At 41.1% G+C, this 20,604-nt stretch overlaps 1 protein-coding gene and 1 long non-coding RNA gene across 29 annotated transcripts in view; both read right to left on the reverse strand.

Annotated features, from left to right (window-relative positions):
* The window catches only part of PLEKHA7 (pleckstrin homology domain containing A7), a 167,536-nt gene that overhangs the window by 127,661 nt on the left and 19,271 nt on the right, over positions 1-20,604 (reverse strand). The window lies entirely within an intron of this gene.
* On the reverse strand, positions 15,342-15,840 carry LOC310705263. The gene is made up of 2 exons (XR_014525205.1): positions 15,777-15,840; positions 15,342-15,712 (listed from the first exon to the last, which is right to left on the reverse strand). It is a non-coding gene; the product is annotated as an uncharacterized lncRNA (long non-coding RNA).

The following is a 20,604-nucleotide window of genomic DNA, read 5'->3' on the forward strand; positions in this document are numbered from 1 at the left end:
AGCCACTCCTGGGCCTCCTCGCCGGTGATCGTCCAACTCCGCCGGTCCTCTCACCACGCATGCTGCGATGGACTGTTTTCCTGGCTGCCTACCACTACCGGCTCATCCATCGCCCGGGGAAATCGATGGGCCATGCCGACGCCCTCAGCCGTTGCCCTCTTCCAGCATTTGTGGAAGACCCGGCTCCAGCTTCATCGCTCCTTCTGATTGAGGATCTTCCGACAGCGCCTGTATCGGCTGCCACTGTGGCCTCCGCGTCTGCCCAGGATCGCACCATCAGCCGGGTGCTCAACTGGGTGTGGAGGGGGTGGCCACAAGGGCCTTTTGCATCGGAGTTCCAGCCCTTCGCAACCAGACAACATGAACTCTCAGCTCATCGCGGCTGTCTGCTGTGGGGAGACCGCGTCGTGATTCCCCAGGGACTCCGTCAGCGCGTCCTGGAGGCTCTGCACGTTGGCCACCCAGGAATTGTCAAAATGAAGGCGTTGGCTCGGTGTTACGTCTGGTGGCCTAATATGGACGATGCCATCACTGCCTGGGTGTCCGCCTGCCAAGCGTGCCAAGAGTCGAGGCCTGCACCACCGGCAGCTAAGGGACACACCTGGGAGACGCCAAAGACACCCTGGTCGAGGGTGCACATCGATCTGGCTGGCCCCTTTCACGGCCGGACCTTTATGGTAGTGGTGGACGCCTATTCCAAATGGCTGGAGGTCGCCCTGATGCCCTCCACCACTACCGAAGCTGTCATCCGGGTGCTGCGAGGCCTGTTTGCAACGCATGGGTGTCCTGATGTCCTGGTCTCTGACAACGGACCGCAGTTCACGTCAGGCACGTTTGAGCGGTATCTTTTGGGACTGGGCATCCGCCATGCCCTAACGGCACCTTTTCATCCATCCAGCAACGGGCAAGCAGAAAGAATGGTGCGCTCGACAAAAGAGGCACTGGCGCGCCTGGACCGGGGAGACTGGCATGAGCGGGTCGCCGAATACTTGTTCGTGCAACACATCACCCCTCATGCGGCCACAGGGAGGAGCCCTGCTGAACTGCTTATGGGCCGCCGCCTCAGGTCACCGCTCGACCGGCTACACCCAGACTTTGCCGTGGCTGAACCCCCAGGCTGTGCCAACGCACCACGGTCATTTGTCCCAGGAAACCAGGTCTTTGCCCGGAACTATGTGGGGGACATCCCTTGGGTGCCAGCCACAGTAGTGGGAGTCACTGGACCTCGCTCATACCAGGTGGCACTCGAAGACGGACGCTTGTGGCGACGGCACATAGACCAGCTTAGGCGCAGGGTTGGGGACTTGGACACTACCGAGGTGCCCCCAACTGCGCTTGCGGCTCCAGAAGAGACACGTACAGATGGCGAGGCCCCACCTACACCTCCCTCGCAAACTGCCAGCGTGGAGCCGAACCAAGCCGTTTCAGAACAGACTCAGACCACTCCACTTGCGGAGGCTCCACCCACAGCAGCGGATCCAGGGGAGTTGGTTCCAATGCCACCTAGGGTCGCACCACAGCCTCAGCGGGAACTGTGTGGCCCTCCGGACTTGGCTACCAGTCCCCGGCGGTCTGGCAGAGTTTCCAAGCGCCCAACTTATTTAAAGGACTATGTTGTTGGACAGGTATCACTGTTGGTCTAAGTAGGGGAAATGTAACCGATATGCTTTTGTGCCTAATTGAACCATTACGCGTAGTGCTGTATATAAGGAAACCATTACGATTGTAACTAACGCCTTATCTCGGTGGGGAGGGGTGTTATGTAGTGTAGTTTCACCCTGGGCCAACAGGGGGATACTGTATATAGTTTTCACTCAGGTCTGTAGATAGTTTTCACTCAGGTCCGCGTCCGTTATTTTAGGCGGGAACTCTGAGCTGTTGTGGTTACAATGTTGACAGCCGGCTGACTATAAATACAGGCCGGCTGAGCTGTTCGCTGTCAGTTTATTTCCAGCTTACCAGAATAAAAGAGCTACTTGAAGAAATCGCTGTGCCGGCTGCTATGTCAACCCACAACTTAACAAAAATAATGTTTAGGGAGTGTCCCCCCCCAAAAAACTGACCATACCAAGCCACCCCAGCCTCCTTTTCCACTGCTGCCACATGAGAGTGCAGATAAGGCACCCGATCAAGCACCCACCTCCCTCTCCCAGGGCACCCTCCATCCTTGCCTCCCGCTGTCTGCTAGCTTGTGGCCAGGGAAAGGAGGGGGGTGCACAGGCTGGGTCTGCCATTGTGCCCTCGCGAGCCCCCCAGCTCAGCCTCTTAGTGGCGGCCCCAACGTGAGCAACACTGCCTCCCAAGCTTGGAGCCTGGCTGCCCATGCCTCGGAAGTGCCAAGTGGAAGAGGAAGGGAGGCCTCACCCTGGGCTGCATTCATGTGGCTTTAGCCTTCCTCCCTCTGTCCTTCTGACAACCTTCTGGCGGGGGTGGAGCAGCCCCCCGAATAGTTTTTTTCAAGTTGGTGCCTACATAAATGAGCCTTAAATTTGTGAATCCTGGGTTCATATAGTTCTAAGAGATAAGGAAGGATTCTAACAGGAATCCAGTGGGTCTTAGTTCTTAGTAGACATGTATAGGATTGTATTACCATATCCCAAAATGTGTATGGAGACTCTTCCAGTGGGATGATTTGCAATCATGTGATTAGAGGACAACAATGAACAAAGCTGATATGACATTAGTTCAAAACTATAATACAGGACGTGTCACCTTCATTTTTGTTTCTGCCACCCATTCTAAACATGAAATTGGTAATTTAGCCCAATAGTCAGATCTGTTTGAATCGTTTTCATTACCCGATGTAATTCTCCGTCATATCTTTGAGAATAATTGTTTTTTAAAAACCCTCCAAGGTGCATATACCCCTTGCACTGTGAATTGTTGAATATTTAATATGTGATTGCTACTGTTCATCCACACTTATAACTAGCGTTTCTGATTATAATTAATATTATAACCAGGTATCCAACTAAACACTATTATTTTATTCATAATGCTATAACTGATAGTCTAGAAGCCACTTAAAAATGAATATAAAAATATGGAATTTTGTTTTAACCTTTTGGATTTTGAGCTAATGTGCCACCATTGTACAAAGAAATAGACTTTCAAATAATAGGCCGGAGGTATTTTTTTATTTAAAATCAGTGTCAATATTCAATTGTAGAGGAAAAAGTAATAATTGATGATGTACAGCAAATGAATTAAGAATATTTGCTGCAGAAACTTATTCATTTCCAAAACAAAAAGGCTTTTATTACACTTAAAATAGGATTTAAAATACAATATATTGAAGGGGAACACTTATTAAATTACATAAGCAGATATACCCTTCTCATTGCTAGGTTTCCAGTTTAATTGCAGAATCTAAAAGAGACAAACCAGACAAGATCCCAAGATAGCAACCCAAAATCAAGACATGTTTTATAAGGTTAAAAGAATCCTGAACTTTCCATATGGAGAGATTAAGAAGTCCAAATAAGATTTAAGAGGTTTAACTTTAAAGAGGAACAAATTAAAAATGTGAATACAGAAAGATGAGGCAGATGGTAGAATTACATTCTATCTCAATATGCAGTGATAGAGCATTATTGAAATAATTAGCTCAGCACTGTTTCGGAAAATATGAAACATTCATATGAGTAACAGCCTCAAAGTACCCTAAGAAATAAATTATTTTATTTAAATCTGTTAAGACTGCATAGCAAAATTGAAAATAATATTTGAACCTCAACTGTACTTGGCTTTGACAAAACCAAAGCAATTAATGAAGAGGCTATTTCCTCCCCACTGAAAACTTTTCAAGCAAATAATTGCTCAGGAACTTTGTGAAGAGATACCATTGCATAAGAGACCTGTAAAATATAAACTCCTGAATGTCTGAATCAACTGACTAATTTAAAACCAAGAATCTGTATATAATTATGAATAAGGCAGCATATGTCTGATCTACATGAGTCATGAAAAGCATTTTCTTTCAGGTCAAATGCATATTAGTATTGAGAATTAAGGTTTATTGACAAAATTACCATTGTAATCATGCTATCAACCCTACTATTAACAAAGATGGCAGCCCTCTTCCCAATAATCACTCATAGCTTTATGTAGCAGAGATGATTGCTTTGTGTACACCACGGTTTCCCTGCAACAAACAGTCAGTATGGGTGGCAAGTATTATACCAGGAATGGCCAAACTTGGCCCTCCAGATGTTTTTGGGACTACAACTCCCATCATCCCTACTCACAGGACCAGTGGTCAGGGATGGTGGGAATTGTAGTCCCAAAACATCTGGAGGGCCAACTTTGGCCTTGCCTGTATTATACATACTTCCATATCGCTTCCCTCCTCTCCTGCATTAAGAACCCTCTACTCCTAACTGCAAGACGGGAAAACTAAAAGGAAACTGGCCTCTGTCACTAGTCAGGGCACTGAGCACCACTGGGAAGCTGCACTTCCTGCTTCTCAGGAAGAACCTCTGCATGTCCCCATATGTACCAGACCCTCCAAGTGTCCCTATTTTTCAGGGATGTCCATGATTTAGAGAAGCCGTCTGGCTTCTGATTTGACCCCAGAATGTCTCACTTTTCCTCCTATTTTCACTGGAGAAATGTTGGAGGGTATGGTAGGGTGTCCCTATTTTCATTCCACTGTGATGGAAGCTTCAGCTTCAGGCAGGTGGTGGAAAGCTACCATCTGAGTTAGCTGGCAGAAAGCCCAAAACTGTGTGTTTGGGGCAGGACACTAACAACTTTGGTTCTGTTGGATCCAGATATCCAGAGATCCCCATAGTGGCCTAATCCCTGAGCTTCTCAACCATATCAGCCTGGAGCTTAGAAAGGGAAAAAGAAAAAATGTCTCCATCTTCTACCCTGGTGGATGTGAACTGACAGAGTTTAGAAAACAAGCAAATCCACCTCTCTAGATTTCTTTATCCATCATTTCTGAAGTTCTTGGCAGCTTTAAAATAAAGAATCTGGATGGCTATATAAAACTAAGGTTGAATCTATAAATGCTGGAGAATGCAGTTGCAGAACGGACTCTATTATTTCACTGTTAAAGGAAAGGACGCACATATCCGAATGCTCCCCTGTATTAAAAAAAAAAATCTGCAAAGAGAGCAGCACAGCAGAGAGAACCATCTTGATCTGAAGTCTTCTTTTGCTACAGGCATATAACATGAACTCTACAATTTTTTTATTTCTGGAAGACCTTCAATCTTTAAAAAATTGGATTGCTGGTACACTAGGGGTTGGCAAATTGCCATCCTTGAAATGATATCTCATAAATTGCAAGTAACTAAAGAACAGAGCTTCAAAGGCCTCCCTCCCCCATATGTCCTATGTCACCAGTATATGCAAATACCTCGCTCATCTAAGACTTTATAGAACCTTTAATTGCAATAATGATGGAACTCACAGGTGAAGAATACCTTTGTCCTTCCAGGTTGTGGTGCTTTATAGTTCACATTTTTTATTCTTTGTTTTCTTTCTTTTCTATGTTTGTACTTTTAAACAAATCAATAAAAATACTAAAAATGAAATGATAGAAAGTTCTGTTTAAAAGGCAAAGTTCTGAAAATAATTAAGTTAATGATATTTTATATATCTCCTCACGATGGCAGCATAAACCATTCTGAATTTAAATTGGCAGCATAATCCTTTCTATCCTGCTGTTTTAAGTATTAAAGTTATCTGTAACATTGTTTGTGACTGACAGTTGTAAGTTTTAGGCAACAGTATTAACCATTTTCCAACAGCAGCTTAATATACAGGGTATTAAAACAGAATTCAGTAGCGCCCAAGCGTGGCAGATGTCAAGTATGTCACAGTCCTGACTTCAAAAAAGTCAAAGTTTCAATAGACTGAACAGCACATAGTCCTTTATTTTTATTTTACTAAGTTAATTTTTTTCATAACAGACTTAGCAAGCTCCAAAATGATTAAAGGAAGGAGTAATATAGAATACTGAGGCCAAGGTAAGTTATTTCTGCCCTCTTTTAAAAGTGAATATGAAGCTGCAACTATTGCATACATAAGATAGGGAGGGAGGACTATGACATTTATAAAGCTGGTGGGGAAAAATGAGAGCAAACATTTTTCTCTGTTAAAGAATGTAGTGAATGATGTAATCAAGAAAGCTATATAGGAGGAGTTCAGTGGTTAATTATGATAAGTAGAGAACTTAACTTTTAAAAAAATAAATCATTAACACCTTGAAAGCAGTCTAACCAAACATGGGAAGGGCCATTAGTATAATATGTCAGTACTAGATATAGGAAAAGCTCTGACATTTCTCTAAAAAGCAATTCTATCAGCATGATACATTTCATAACTGACAAAGAATGAGAATACAGAAAGCTGACTACCATGAATAGATACTTGGCAACATCTACAAAATACTTTGATCCAAACCAGATATACTGTGGTTTGGTTGAAACAAGCCAACTTTAACCCATGGCTTATAGTGTTGCTTGTTTCAAACAATTCATAGCTAGGATTAGCCACAGTTTAGGGTTCAGACATAAAATGAAATTGTGCTTAATCAAAAAGCTTTCAGTTTCCCTTTCATGGCCACACAAGAGAGAGAATGGAGATGGAAAAGTGCATGAGCCCAGAACTCATCATCTAGACTTACTTCCATCACAACAAAACATGAGTGCCATCATCAAGGAAGAAGACAGAGATCAAAAGGCAACCATGACTGACAACATGTATTGATAGTCATCATGTAGCTTACCCAGCAAAATATAAAAAGTGATAACTGATATTAAACTGTAATAAGACCTAATAAGGAGGATTAATATTCAAGAGATAATAGGTAACAGTTTGAAGATGGTTGTACTTTGTAGTTTTTCAGACACACTGTGTCTAAATTGATAAATTTACTTAATTTTTCTTCTAAATTTTCAAGATGGTATCTGAAAATAATTTCAAAATATTCAATCCCTATAATTACATCCTGAGATGTTCAAAATGGCATTCCATCTGCAGATGTGTTGCAACTGCACAGAGATCTGTAAGCATTTGTGGAAGGTTTTCTTGTCATTTAAATGTTTCCTTAGTTACTTTGTTTAATGTTAGCAATTCTAGCTATGCTACTTCAGAGTAAGGGCCAAGGTCCACTGTTAAAACAGTTATCTGACAATGATTCATGAACACAGGGATACTTTTCCTGCAATATTTGTGTTTTGTGTTTATTCATTCTAGTCACTGATACTGTAGTCCAGCAGGAACTCAAATTCTAGATTTGATTTTCCCTGCAATGCTACTCCACATGTAAAAATGCAAAGTCCATTTAATCTTATCAAATCATTAACTGTGATTTAGAAGAGCCACCACCAGCAGATAAGTAAACTACGGTATACCTTCTTGGTAATATTTCAACTATAGGTGTAATGAATGCTTCAACACTCTCATTACACATGCCAGCTCAAATGTCTGGAAACTGCTGGCATTAATAGCACAGCATTATAGCAGCTTTGTCGAAACAATTTTTAGAGCCTCCCTATAGGGACTGTAGCATTTAAATCAGCCATAAGATACATCAAATTCAAAATTCAACCCCACAGCTTCTGACTAACCAGGATTGTTTCAGAAACGATTTCCTACACAATCACCAAAAACATGTTTTTTGGCAGAAAGCACACAATATAATATGCGTTTTTAATATTTTTTATTCAGCAAAATTTATATACCATTTGATTGTAATAAAACCATGAAATTGTTTGCAATAATAATAATTCAATTAGTACTTCACTGAAAGAAGCCCAACTTATCTCTTAACACCAGTGCTTTTTCCTGGGGGACACACATACCCCTAAACATTTTGTGAATCTAAGTTTGGCCTCACTGAGGGGCAGTATTTCAATAGGAGTAGGAAAATGAAAGTACCCCTAAACATTTTTTAGAAAAAAGCACTGCTAATGGAACTGCTGTGGCCACAGAAGCTGGTTGAAATATTTGTAAAATATTTTTTAGCAAACCTGAGACAGTTCATATTCCATCTACTCCTCAAAAACTGTGTGGTCAGCTGCCTCTTATGGTATTTATCTCCTCTCTGTTTGATTTCCCCCCATTTTTTGCAATAAAAAAAATATTTTCCAAAATAATAAAACTTTTAACAATAGCAACTGGGTAAGAGTCTAGTTATACAATACTATCTACACACACAAATTACATTGAGTTTGTAATGTCATTTCAAGCACATTCTTAAGACATTAATGGTAATATAGCCTATCCACAGACAAACTGAAATGTTGGTGGGAGAGAATTGTTATCGTCTTTCCTTACAGCACCTTTTGTTACCCTTCTAAACCCAGTTAATTGCTCTGAGATAGTCACATCCCAAATGTTGTTGAACCATACCTTGACGGGGTAGCTCAGCCTAAGATTTCCAAAAGTACACTATCACCAAACATGCAGCTGTAGCAGAAAGAAAACTAAATCTATATGTTGAATAGTAAGGTCAGAATCTACGTTTAATGAAAACACCTGAAGACTGTAGTGATTGCTGTCAAATTATAGCAATTATTATAACATATAAAGGAACAGAAACAAGTACACAAACTCCACCCATTTTATTTGGCATAAGCTTTTGTGGACCTCAGACCAATCCACCAAAGAACCCAAACTTAAGCGTATATGTAGTTTTCAGTCAATAATAATTTAAAAATCCAAATAACATCCACGACAACAGAACAGTGTGCCTGTAAACACGATTTTCGACTGTCACTTTATTACCATTTATGAAAAACTGCATAGGAATTGTGAATTGCATTCTAAGCACTAGACAGATTTGTTTAAAAAAATTACAAACACATTATACTTCAAAACCAGTAACAAATCAATTTAATGGAACTGAATTAGCTCAGTGAGAACATTGTTTACATTCCATTGTCTTGATTAGAAGGGTGATTAGGCAGTGAAAGTCCACACTTGGCTGAAATCTAATCTAATCTGTGGTTGCAGAACTGAAAGCACAATTTCACTGTCAGTAAACCGCTCCTTTGCCTGATTCTGCACTCTCAAAGACACTTCCCACAAGTCATTTGACTACATGGATATTCTCTTCACATAGAGAAAACAGGTTGTGTGAAGCAGCCCTTAGCTAGCTTAAGTTTTTCTATGCTTCTACATATATATGACAGGATAGGACAGGGGCAGTCTAATGCAAAGCACACCACTATTAACAAGTACCATGAACCAGTGCTAAATTGACAGACCTTTTCATCACAGGAACCTTAGTAGGTATCAGTATACTTAAACAACAGAAAAAGAGCCAGTGTGGCATAATCAGGATTGTAGCATGGAAGGGGTGCCAGGGGGGGTGCCAGGAGGGATATAGCCCTGGGAGCATGATTTTGAGGGAGTGCCAACCACGCACCCCTCACCCAGGGATCCCCATCCCACTCTGCCTGCTGCCAGGGGTCTTTGGGCGCCAGAGCCCAGCCTGACCTTGTTGCCATGTCCCTGGCCCCTCACTTAATGACCACCCAGCCAGTGTTGTGGGGATGCACCTACCAAGGGTACAATTGGCCAGTTGGGCTTCCCCCTGTGTGGGCAAGTGGCGTAATGTGGCCCCATTAATTATCCATGCCCTGTGCCCACCCAGCAGCATCACTGGCAAGTGCAGGGTGGGTTTGTTCACCCACCATGTTCCACCCCCAGTCCCAACCAGCATGTATGCATGTATGCCCTGGGTGCCAGCAAAGGACACGTCACTGGGCATAATGATTAGAGAGATGGACTAGGACGTAGGAGAGCAGAGTTCAAATCCCCACTCAGCTGTACAGTTCACTGAGTGACCTTGGGCCACTCATCATCTCCTTATTAAGTCCATATATTATGCCTTATAATATACAGAGTGGTATAGAAATTTAACTAAAAAATAATATCCTTCTGTGTTTGCATGTGTGTGTGTTCTTTTAATGAGCTTTATGTCATATATTTCTAAAGAACATTTAGATTGGAATGTTGTTATGTAACTTGTGTTGCTTCCAAACTTTACAACAATATACTGTTTGCCCACTCACAAGAAAAACTTTCAAAATATTCATCTCACTGTTATACTGAAATACGATGGGAAGACTCAAAGCATTCAAAACTCTTATTTAAATGTCACCAGTGATAATCACATGAAACAGAATGTGATGTTCCATGTTGAATTCACATCTTCCCACTAGTAGTAAGTTTGAATACTTGCTCTATTTCTTATTTACAAAAAGAAAAGTAATCTGCCAAGAAAAGCCTCATGAGAAAAGCAATCCCACACATACTGAATCAATCTATTTTCAAATTAAAGATTGTTTTTCTAAAAATTCCCTGACAGAAGAGTTCCAAAAGTACACTCAATTCTGGGACTGTAGAGCTATATACTCTGGACCCCTCCATCAGCTAAGGGACTAAGGGCTCCTGTGCTACATAGCACAATGGTTGTGTGTGATATGTGGACTGGCATTATTTCAGATATATTTAGTAGTAGTATATCTGCAAAATATTATGGGAGCAATTCAATATAACACTAAGAAGATTGCCCTCTCAGCACAAGCATTTCTGCGTGCATGATGGAATGACTTCTCCACTCTCCTCCCTCTGCACCGCTCTGGGGGTTCTCCCAAACCCTCTGAGATGATTTGGAGGGCAGGGTGAAGGAGAAGGGAAAAGCCCCATGGCACTATCCAAAGTCCTTGCACAGACTTCCACTTGTGGGACACCAGGATACCTCTATTACCTTTCAAATATTTTTTCCAAGGTCATTGGAAGAGGGCCTCCTCGGTAGTGGCACTCACCCTGTGGAATGCCCCCCCCCATCAGATGTCAAGGAAATAAACAACTCTCTAACTTTTAGAAGAAATCAGAAGGCAGCTCTATATCGGGAAATTTTTAATGTCCGATGTTTTACAATTTTTTATATGTGCTGTAAGCCACCCAGAGTGACTGGGGAAACCCAGCCAGATGGGTGGAGTATAAATAATAAAATTAGTAGTAGTAGTAGTATTTCATAAAGTTTACAATCAGAGGTGTACCTAGGGATTGATGAAACCGGACTGCATTAGGGGCACAGGCCCAGGGGAGTAGGACACAAAAATCACCTATCAGGGACTGTATGATATATACGTGTGGCAACATGATGCCAGTAACATGGCGAGATCAAATGTGAGAGAACCTTTCAATCCTTCTTGCACAACAGCACAAAGGTGTGGGGTAAAGTAATGTTATTCAGAGGATGGGGGTTGCCAATACAGCTCCTTGCTAAGGGTACAAGGGATCCTAGATGTGTCTCTATTTACAATATACATTAGTGGTCTAATACACAATAAAAAGGAAGCTCACGCTTTTTAGAACTCTACTCTCTACATAGAATAGCAAATACATTATCAACTCTGCTGTGATAATTAAGTCTATGTTTAAACTTAGAAAAAGACAAGAAGATTAAGGCTGGTAGATTAAATCAATTTAATCAGTAGACTAATCACTAGGACAGATGTTAATCAATAGGGATATATTTTAATTCACAGACTGAAGATAGAATGGCAGAAACTATTGTGATACATTATGATTTTGCAAAGCACAAAATCCAGCATTACACAAGTGGCGTCCACTCATGCAATAGGACTTTCCCCCCCTCCATGCCCCCACTGATTATGTTGTAGAGTACATGCCACTTATGCAGAAACTACATTTGCATTTACTTCCTTTAACAGCATAAGTCAGAATAATAAAATCAGAATGAAACACAACAATAAACTCTGCCAAAACAAATGCATGCCAATAAAGAATGGTAATAAAGATTAGATGAAACTTTGGCCTGATCCAGCAGGGCTCTTCAAATGGTTTGAGGAGAAATTCATCACTCCAAATATGGTGATTAGATAGACCCTAACTGATTTATCAAAAAGAAAATTACATTTTCGGCTTCCGGCAAAGAGTATCTCTCCACCGTGTATAAAAGGTTTGCTATAAGGGGAGAGTAGCGAATATGTTGCACCATTTTGAATTCATTGAGGGCACACCATTCCTCATTAAAGCATTCTAGAGCACTAAAGCTTCAACAGAGCTTCCATTGTATTAATCTAAATGCATTGCATACCAACTTATAAATGAGAAACAAGTCATCATAAGGCTGGTATGTAAAGCTTTGTCTTCAATTAATGATACCAACCCACTGCTGTGGGTCTGTGTTGAAAACAATAGGTTTAACAGTGCTCACCTTTATATGCCCACTCAAAAGTAAGTTCCACTGTGTTCAATAGCATTTCCTCCTAGTGGGTATAAAACTGCTGCCTACGTTTTGTAGACAATCTCAAAAGAAATATTTTCTGGTCACTAATTTGATGTGTTTAACATAATTAGGCATATGATAAACAAGGCAACTGCACAATGCACAGGCTTGCACCAGTTATTTAGCTGGAGAATTACATGAAAAACAGATGGCTTTAATGGCCTTCATCTTTTTTATGTGGTTTAGAGCCACTGAACAAAATCAACTATTTTTAGGAGAGGTAACAAATTTAGAATTGGATGTAAAGAACTGTGAAACAAAGGAAAATAAATTATTGTACTCATTCACAAATACTTGTATAAGACTGTAGCATGGTTCACATATCACCGTAAGCCATATTTAAAAATAAACTATGGTTAAATGAACAGCATGCTTTATGCTGCTCAATCATGCCCTGCTTTGCTCCTCCAGTGCTCATTCCTGTCCCCAGCCAGGAGGAAACAAACCAGAGTGTTGGGTTACTGCCACATGCAAACCAGTCCCTGTTTCTCTCTAAACAAACCACAAGTGGAAGCCAAGGTTTGTTCTTCACTTACCACACAAGATTCATTTGAAGGAAACAAACCACAAGTGCTGGATTGCATGAAATACCAAGCACCCTGACTCATTTCCTCTCCTGTACAGCACATGGAGGAAAGGGCAGGTGTCAATGAACAATGTACACGGGTACATTTTTCATTGGTGAAAAGTCATGGTCTGCTTACAGACGAATTGAGCCACTGTGAGAGCTCACAAAGTGCTACAGCAAAAGTGGAATATGTGTTCCACATCTCAACCCAACCAAGGATCAATAAGACAAACAACGAAATAAATGCAAGGGATATGAATAGACTCTTCATCCTAGTACAGGAACTTTAAAATCTTACAGTAACACTGTCCTTTTACATTGTTCTACTTTAATATAGTTTTGTTGCCTTCAAGGAAGAAGTTTATTACCAACCAACATAATTTGTTCAACAGAATAAATTAGTAGGCTCCCTTCTACAATTGCAGTTTATTATTCTCTTAGTATCTTGCTACTGTCCTAAAAAAGGACACAGTACAGTACCAAAAAGTTGGGAATCTTTTTTCCTTCTACAAAACTTTTATTTCAAACCAAATTAAAATATTAGGACAGAAATCAAGAATGCAAATAGAAATGAAAAATTTGCTAGACAGCTTCAGATGTGTTGGTATGTTTGTATGCATGGAGCATTAAAGGAAGTCTACACAACAAACTGAATAGCAAGTTACCATGCTAAGCAAACAATCTAAAATGCACAAAAGATGAAATGGAGGCCACTGTAAAATGTATGGTGAAATAACCAAACAGCATAAATTCAAATGCAATAATCAGAACACCCTTATCGGAGGAGGGTAGATCAAGGTACATGAATTTCTACCAGTGCAACTGATGCTTAGCAACAACAGCCTATGGCCCAGTTCACATGTCATGGTAAGCCATGATTAATTGCTTGCTGTGAATTAAGAAACCTTGGCTTCATTATCTCAAATTCATATGTAAAATGTAGCTAAGTTTCATGGCTTGTTGTTTTTGCTCAAACCAGAGGAGGAGTGAAATGGGAACCATTGAACAACTGCTTAGTCACAATAAACCCTTGACCAAATTTTACAGTGATATGCAAACTGGCCTACTTTCTCACTATGACAAATTCTGAATTGCTGTATCATTTGTATAAGAAGTTCCACCCTAGAATGAAAGGGGGAGGACAGCAAGAGAAGCTTATAATTTCAGAAGACATCAGTTTGCAGAAAAGTGGCAATTTTACCAAGCATTGTTTGAAAACAAAGAGGTAGCTGGATGACTCTTCCTAGCAGCTATTTTAACATTCTGAACACATCCACAATGTTAGAAAACACAGTATTCCAAACATCAGTTTCCCCAGTGAAATATTTCAGATTTAGAGAGGCATAAGAATGACACATCAGAAGTACATTATCCCTTTAACTGTAGAATTCCAAAACATTCCACAACATCTTTAGTGAACAGAAAGCACTACATTGTGTGTTATTTTGTCTAATAATATTGTTTTTAACAATACAAAAGACTGCATTGACCTATGACCTGAGACCAGGGTTCAAATCCCCACTCAGCTATGAAGCTTAATGGGTGACCTTGGGCCAGTTACCATCTCTTAGCTTAACCCACTTCACAGGGTTGTTGTGAGGATGAAATGGGGAAGAGAACCATGTGAACTACCTTGAGCTCCTTGGAAGAAAAAGGTGGTATATAAATGTAATAAATAATAAACATAAGTTAAAATTGAGTGTGTTCAATAAATCCTTCAGGAAGATTTGAGGAGAATGGATAGGTTTGGAAAACCCACATTTCCCCTGATATGTCCCCTGCTCACTTTATAAGCATTGTTTTTAGTGCATCTTTCAGTTAAAAGGAGAGAGAAAGTAATACCGACTTTTCTAGAGAGATATCAATTTAAAATATTATACAACAAAAGCATTACTATGCTATTCATGTTTATTGAAAGTGTAAATGCAAGCCTGTATCATCTATGCACAAGAGAGAGCTATTACTAGACTTGAAGTTACTCTGAGGTTTGCAGATGCTCAAAACATCTTTAAAGAAAAAAATCCAAAGAAGGGCCCCCTAAAACATCCCCATAAAAACTCAGTGGCACAGAATGTTGTGAGACTGAGGGGGAAACGGACAACCAGATGGGATAGGAAATATAATAGAGTGGCTAGACACAGATGTATAAACTGATCACTTTCTAGTTCACACTGAGAAGCTGTTTTAAAATGTATCCAGGAGTTATAATGAGAGCTGCCTACTGAAATCAATGGAGAAATCCAAGATTTTAATATATCTGGGACTGCACACTAGTATGTCTATTATTAGTGGACCACCAGCTGTAACAACAACAACAACAACAACAACAACAACAACAACATGATGGAGTTTGGGAAACAAAATGGGGGGCACAAAATAGGTGAACATAAAAAGCAACTGACTGTCCTCTCCCTCCCTCCCTGCCGGCCAGGGAGGAGGGAGGCTCCAACTGTGTTGCTTGGCTGTGTTGCTCACCCAATAAGAAGTCTATAATAATATTTATTCCTTTTACAACAATTTAAACACTTACAGAAAAAAACAAAGAAAAAACAGTACATTACAATACAAAAACACTACATAAAAATTAACAAAACAAAACAAAAGCAATTTAAAAACACATCAAAAGGGAAGAAAGAAAGAAAAACTTCCAATATCTTATCTTTCTTTCACATATTTCCACGGCCTCCTCACACCTCCCTTTTTGTATTCCACTTCTATTAATTATTTCAGCAATTCCTTTCCATCTTCCCCTGTTTTCTATCCTATAATTATCTTAACACATTTTAACCTTATTTTCCTTTAATACTCTATTAATCTATTTATACTTAATTCCTTATAACATTTCTACTGAAGCCATATAACTTCATTCCAACGTTCTTCTAACATTCATTAATTTTACAATATTTCTATAAATAATCTTTAAACTTTTCCCAGTCTTCTTCCACCGACTCTTCTCCCTGGTCTCGGATCTTGCCAGTCTTTTCTGCCAATTCCATCTAATCCATCAACTTCATCTGCCATTATCCAACACTTCAGTGCTTCCAAGAGACAACCATTCTCTCAGCCAGCAAAAAGCAGGTGGTTCACAACAAAGTTTAGGGGTCTGGCAGAACAGGTCCACCTCCTTCTTTAGCATCCATCAATATCTTAAATTTTACTTGAGGCTTCCTGCCCTGCCAAACAAATCCAGAAACATCCCTCTGCCACCTCCTGAAACAATCCATCCCATCCAAAACTTGCACTATTTGGAACAAAAGCAACATCCCCGGCAACACAGCAACCCTCATCCCCACCACAACAGCTCGGCCCAACAATAGCAACTTCAGATTTGTCCATTATTTCCCAATCCCCCTTCTCTTCAATCCAACGTCCTTCACAGTTACCCTTAAATAAATTCACATTTTTGGCGGCCATACTGACCCCCAAAAGCCTCTCTTTCTCAACCGATGTTAGTCCTGTCTCCTCCTGAAGCTCTGTCAAGCTTTCCTTTCCCAATTCAGGTAGGGCTCTGGTCTTAAAATTCATCTGTTTTTCTTTAAATTCCATCATATCAGATGTCAACTTATGTTCATCGAGTTGTCTTTGAATGGATGGGGCTCTCTCACACTCCAGTTGTATTGTTTTACATTCAGCAGCAAGGGTTTTCTCCCTGACTTCATCCGCAGTTTCCTGTATCAATCTCTGGATGGTTTCTGTGTTGGTGTTCACCTTTTGTCCCAGATTGTCTGTTTTCCTGTGAAGCTGTTCCAGCGTATCGTTTATTTTCACTAATGCGACCACTAAGGCCTCTTCTGTCGACATTTCATCTGTTTTTTTCCTTTCCATTTGCCATAACACTTGAGAAATTCAAGGTCAATCTCAGAGTCTCACAGTTCTTATCTTACAGCTGGAAGTCCCCCTAGCCCAGCTCTTATAAAGTAACCAATTTCAGAGATTTCCACTAGAGGGAAACAATGTCCCCTTTAAACACAACTCATACAATCCAAAGTTAATTTCAGATTTCAGATACTTTTTACTCCTTTTTAGAAGCAGCCGGAGACAATAGAAACAATGTATTTCTCTTCCTTTGCTAGCTGTCAAGGAACGTTCTAAGTGCTGTCAATGAACATTCCAAAACGTCAGTCCTACTGGCAGCCCGTTTCCAGGGTCAGAGTGGCGGTATTTTAACTCCCTTCACTCTCTCCTGCAGGCATACTCAGTCCACAACTCCCCCCCCTTTTCCTGCCTCCAAGGGGGGTTTTATGCTCTTTACCGATGGAAATTTAGTCTTTTACAAAAGGCTTTCCAAGACTTCAGCCTACAGCCTCCTTGCCTCAGTCTGTTTACAAATAGGGAAGGCGGACTTCCTGTTTTGAACCTCCCCGTTTTTATACCAAATTAAATGTTTAAAATCCGATTCTCCCGTCTCAGCTCTACTCACGGGTAATTACTTTGGAGTCAAATTGTCCACAGGAAAAAGTCAATGCTCTCTGGCAACAGCTATGCGGCTTCGCTCCGTGGAAGAAGCAGACGATTCGAAGCACCGCGCCGCTCACCCCACGTCGCTCCGGATCCCCGAAACCGGGTTTCCCCGCGAGTAGGGGAGGCGCAAAAGGTGCCCGCCAAATCCCACGTTCACAGGCTTCTCCCGCCTGTGATTTTTACGTGTCTCCGCCTTCGCCGTGGTGGCCAGACCCAAATTTCCACGGAGCAGATTCCTCCCGGTCAGAGGAAATCCGCCATTGCCGGAGGCACCAACCCGGAAGTCCCCCAATAAGAAGTCTAAGAACAACTGCGGGGTGGAGCTTGCATGCCTTGTGTGTGGCTATTTAATGCAAGCTGAGGTTTTTGAATGCTGGACGCCATTTTGTTGCACGTGCTGCTGCAAACTTTGCAGTGCAAAGCCAGGCCGGGGAGCCATCTTAAGTTGAGGCTGCATAGGCCTTGTGGTGCATGTGATTCAGATTCTATTCAGTTGAACCTCTAGTTACAAAGTTGGTTGGACAGTGTTCTCGAAGCTACCAGCATGAGTTTGACCAGACTGCAGGAAGACAGGAAGACTGGAGTGCCTGGATCAGGTGAGGCTGCAGGTCCCTTATTTTGGCTGCTGGTCCCTTATTTTCAAATCTGTAAGTTGACAGCTATGGGTAGAGGCAGAAAAATCAGGGGAAGGGGGAACATAGTGGCTGAAACCCTGAACAGAAACACTCGCTCAGCAATCATTTTGTTTCAGTGCCACACTTCTAGCATTTCAGCTATGTAAAAATATATGTGACAGTGTCGAATATACTGTCATGGTGAATGCTTTTAAATTTCCCATAGGCCACTGCAAGAATATGGACCCTCAACCTAACAGTGTAAGGCTCTTCTCATGCTCTTCTTAATGCTTCTTTTATGGTAGGACTGTACACGTTATGCATCCAGTAATAATTGCCTTTTCCTCCATACCATTATTTTGAAGAATGAGGAGTTGAAGTTCATACAAAATTGCTTAAGAACAGTAATTGGAAACGTGTAGCCCTCCAGATGTTATTGAATGCCAATCCCCATCAACCTCAGCCAGATGACAAGTGGTCAGGAATAAATTGAGTTCTAGTTCAGTAAAATCTAGAGGGCCACTTGTTCCCCATCCCTGGTTTAGAAGATCCACACACCTATACTCTGTATTCAGGTCATATGTAAATTCAGTTACAGCTAAAAGCATATGTGTGCCCACAACTGCTTATATTAATATACAAGCACCAGTCAGCTGCTTTTGTGCCGTTTCTATGGGGCACAACCTGACCCAAGGCAACACTGCAGTGCAATGTTTCTTAATGTATGTACACCCTGCATTGCTGGAAAGAACAAGGAGCACATTTAGAGGTTAAAGCAACACTGCCCATCACATTAGTGGAGAAAATAGAGTACATTTATAACAGGAAATTCCCAGGCTGAAACTTAGCACTGAATGCTATTAACTGCAAAAAGATAGCAGTTATAAGGTGCAGGGGGAGCCTAAAAAGAGATCAATTAAAAAAAAATGCTATTACAACCATGACTTGAACACATTACCCAATGGCAAACATAATCATCAGGATATGACAATCAGTAAATAAAATTAATACAACAAATCATGGACCTAGTATGCCAATAATTATTTTTAGTCAAGAGTCTTTGCCTATACCTAGAATCCTTGAGCAGCAATGTATAAGGGCCAAATCCTGCAGCAATGTCTCCCCCCCCCCCCACATTGGACATCTGTGCCTGTAAGCTACATAATTCACAGAATGGCACAGTAGCAACGACGTCATATTGCAACATACACTGTTGTTGCAAGTGCAGGAGAATTCTTTCAATGACAACTTTTTTCCAAATCATCCAAACAGTGTTAAAAGGTTCAACAGCTATCCACGGTGCTCAGGAGCAGGTGGCGCCGCGGTCTAAACCACTGAGCATCTTGGGCTTGCTGATAGCAAGGTTGGCGGTTCAAATCCGCATAACAGGGTGAGCTCCCATTACTTAGTCCTAGTTCCTGCCAACCTAGCAGTTCAAACACATACCAGTGCAAATAGATAAATAGGCACTGCTGCAGCGGGAAGGTTAATGGCATTTTCATGCACTCTGGCACTCATCACAGTGTCCCGTCGCACCAGAAGTGGCTTAGTCATGCTGGCCACATGACCCAGAAAGCTGTCTGTGTACAAATGCCAGCTCCCTCAGTCTGAAGTGAGATGAGCTCCGCACCCCATTGTCACCTTTGACTGGACTTAACCATCCAGGGGTCCTTTACCTTTAACTTTTAGTGCTCGGGAACCAAAATAAAACTTACTGATTAACAATTGTTACACAGAATTGAAGCTAATAATAATAATAATAATAATAATAATAATAATAATAATAATAATAATAATTCAATTTATATGCTGCCCTTTATCTGAAGATCCCAGGGTGGTATACAACATTAAAAACATAATTTACATAGCATAATAATTAAAAACAATAAAACAATCACAGAAAAAAATCATAACAGTCCCCCACTTTAAAAGGCCATAGATTGTTTAGTGGCCAAAGGTCTGGGTAAAGAGGAATGTTTTTGCCCGGTGCCTAAAGGCATGTAATGATGGTGCCAGGCAAGCCTCTCTGGAGAGCATTCCACAAACAGGGAGCCACCACAGAAAAGGCCATTCTTGTGTTGCCACACTCCAAATCTCTCGGGAAGGAGGGATACAGAGAAAGACCTTGGATGACAAATGCAGGGTACAAGTTGGTTTGTATGGGGAGAGGCAGTTCTTAAAGTACTGAGGTTCTGAGCCATTTGAGGTTTTATAGGATAGGAAGCTGAACTTGTCTTGCCCCTGTGAGCAACCCCATAGTCAAATTTTGCACCAGCTGAAGTTTCTGAACCGTCTTCGGAGGCAACTGTACATATAACACACTGCAATAAGCTAAACCGTTATGCTGAGGATATTATAATAAAAAAAATACAAAACTGTTCCTTCTACCCATCACCACAAGCATGGAAGTCCATGGTGGGTACAGTTGCAGAAAGGGGGCAACTACAGGACATACTTTTAGGAGGCACCTCAAAACTAGAGGTGTGTGAAAAGGGTTGGAGCTAATATTATTTGATCACTCTTGTGACTGGCTGGTCATCCCATCCAACAATGTCTTACTAAATGTCTTTCTTTATCATCACTACCCAGCCCTCTAATCTAGACGGATGGAAGTTTCTTTTAGAGTTATATTTACTACTACATTTTTGCATTTTTAAACATGCTAACAGAATTGATTC

The sequence above is a fragment of the Podarcis liolepis genome (genome assembly GCF_965112155.1).
Source record: "Podarcis liolepis genome assembly, chromosome: 1".
NCBI lineage: Eukaryota > Metazoa > Chordata > Lepidosauria > Squamata > Lacertidae > Podarcis > Podarcis liolepis.